Genomic DNA, 3,099 nt, shown 5'->3' on the forward strand with positions numbered 1-3,099 from the left:
GACGATCTAGAGAAAGATGGAAGTTTGAAAATGTATTTCAACAAGTGTAATAACCGTTTGGTGCAACGCAATTGGTTCAAGCCATAGAAATAATATTATATGGAAGTAACTTAGAGAGAGACGCGCGTTGCCAACACAGTGGAACAGAGATAGGACTCTCTGGGTGGCAAAACATTGATGCGAAACTGCAGAGCACTGTGTTCCTGGCGGTTTCTTTTGTGCTGTCGCATGGTGTTTAAAGGTGTATTTTTGCAAATTTACGATTTTTATGCTCAAGTTACCTTATTCAAATGACTATAGTCTTCTTAAGTTGTATTTTATCGGACTATTTGTTAAACATCGTGAGATCGTGTTGTGCGTACAATTGCAAAGAACGTACAAAGAAAGCAATCCTGTTTCATTTCATAGGTAATAATCACATATAGAGACGAAGGATTTTATAATTATAATTTAAAATTTTTGTTAGATTCCCTAAATATTCCGAGTTACGAAAAAAATGGATTGTTGCTACAAAAAGAGGGAATTTTATATCTATTGATTATTGTTTTAGTTATTTGTACGTGGAGTTAGAAAATAGATTTTACTAGAAAATTCCACGCAATTTAATCTGTTTAATTTAATTAGGCACCCTGTCATTTTTATCGAAAGTTTAATTGATTTTATCCTAAAAATTTCAGATTTATCAATGAACATACACTACAAGATTAGTTAACTTATAGAAGATTATTGTATTAACTGAATTCGTAATATATATGGTAGATTCTATATATATTTCATTTTATTAAAAGACTATCTCCACCACTTAACATGATTTTTGTTGTTTCATCAATGTTTCATGTTACACATAATTTTAATGTAAACTGTAAAAATATAGTTTTCATTAACAAACGTTTGTTATAATTGATTGTTTGAACAAATTCGTAAGAAAACGTATTAATTCCCGTTCAAATGAAGCATTTTTTGCCACCCAGCACGTGCTACGTGTTCAGCCGTCCTTTTCCCACTGATGCATAACAACTCCTGCTATTTCTTTCCTGTGTTGATTACACTCGCTCGCGTATGGAAATGTATACAAGGCTCCATCCACTCCTTTATTAGATCAATGGTTCAAGCAAAGTAAAATATGACAGGAAACAAACAGTCCACGTGGATTAGTTTATAGCCGTGTTTGCTGCTAAGATGACCGGGTTTTTCGCTCCACCTACCTTCGCAACGATGAATATACCATACCACAACTTGTGTACAGTGAACAGAGCTTTGTTTTTATTGACGAGATTGAGCTAAGAAATGAAACAGGTTATACCATAACGGAAAAGATGACATTTAATATTAAATACGTCTCTGTGCAACGTGTGCCAGAGTGACGTCAGAATTTGCAAGCCACCGTCGGCTCCGTTTGAACCGGTTTTATTTTATTTTTATTCGCAAATTTCGACTCTATGGACGGCTACAATATCTATGCAGGCTACTATAATTTATATCATGCAAATGTATAGCTTTGATCAACCGACTTCAATCGTTTCGAAAATTTTCCCAAAATTTAAACATTGTCGAGTGAAGGAATCACGGAATCCGATAAATTAAAACTGAAGTCGTAAGATACTTAGCTTTTATTTATGCATAAATTGTGCAGTGCGTTCTTTCTAACACTGACCATAGAGATTCCCAACTCAAGGTGTCTACCCCATACTAACTTATATTTTGGTGACTCGATTTTTGCCTTGATGGTTGAACACTGTCACTGTTTTCCGTTTTTGTTGTATCGAGATACTACTTGAGCATCAATTGTTACCTACTGAAGTATTAGCATAATCTAGAAAAACTAGAAATATTTTGATTTGATATTCGAGTAGATACTTCCTATTTCGAGTATGAGTAACTGTATTGTATTCCCAAAATTATCTGCGAAAATCGAGTGGGCCGTTCCATCAATTTTTTGGGGGGAATAAGTAAATATTCTTAACAATTTACCATGCTTACGATAACTTTAAAACGTCTGCAAGATCTCAAAGAAGTCATTTCTTCAACTCTTAAGTTATTCTCTAAAATAAATTGAATGATTCATACATTTTTTGGAGTCACTGTAAAAACAAATCTAAAAAATATGAATGCAATGATAAATTACGAAAGTATACTGATGATGTTTTGCACATTTTAGATAGGATTTGTTCGGCAAAATCTTGAGATGACGCCATCAAGTTTTTGGGCTTGATAAACAGATTTTTGCAATTCTTGATTCAATCAATAAAATAAATTGACTCAGTGATTAATTTTTTTGAGACAACCCCTATAAGCAAAACCATAAATTATGAATGGAATGATAAATCAGAAGTATAGTCTCATCCTATCTTGGACATTTTAGAGAGGATTCATTTGGCAAAATTTTGGGCTGACGTCATCAATTTTTTGGAGGGGATAAGTAAATATATTTTGAATAAAAATTTATTATGCTTATCATATGTTTAAAACATCTGCAAGATTTCAAAGCATTCGGTTTTGCAGATTCAAAATTAAATTGTAGGTGAAACGAAGTTCACGGGGTCAGCTAGTTTTCTAATAATAATAATGAACGCATAGAGAGCAGTGATATTTTCAATTTTCGGTTGCTTTAAAATGTTTTCGACTTCTGAAAAAACAGACCTAGGTCCTTGAAGTCAATCAAATGTGCGACAAGCTACCTCACTCATGGGCAATTTGAATGCGAAAGTTGATCAGCATTGTGCTTAAAAGCACAGAAAACGAAGCGAGACATTGTCACGCACGTTCAAATGATCACCATTGCATCAGCAGTTAAAAAAAATTGGTCTAAAGAGTTTAGACAATACTTCCCTCGCTATCGGAAACTTGACGACTGCATGCCTATTGTGTTTTTTTTCTCATTACATTTTTGTAGTGGGAATTTAAAAAAAAATTGCGATGACGTCATCAACATTTTTGCAAGGACACGTATATCAGTTGGGATAGATGTAGTGTAATACTAGGAATAAAATTATTATATTCTCAAATTTTCGGGAAAATGAATTGGGTCGTTTTGAATATTGATTTGTAATAATCAATAAAATAACGAAACAATTTACTCACGTATACGTATCAGAGGCA

The sequence above is a fragment of the Zophobas morio genome, unplaced genomic scaffold (genome assembly GCF_036711695.1).
Source record: "Zophobas morio isolate AGI-343-1 ecotype UQ-CSIRO unplaced genomic scaffold, CSIRO_AGI_Zmor_V1 ptg000030l, whole genome shotgun sequence".
NCBI lineage: Eukaryota > Metazoa > Arthropoda > Insecta > Coleoptera > Tenebrionidae > Zophobas > Zophobas morio.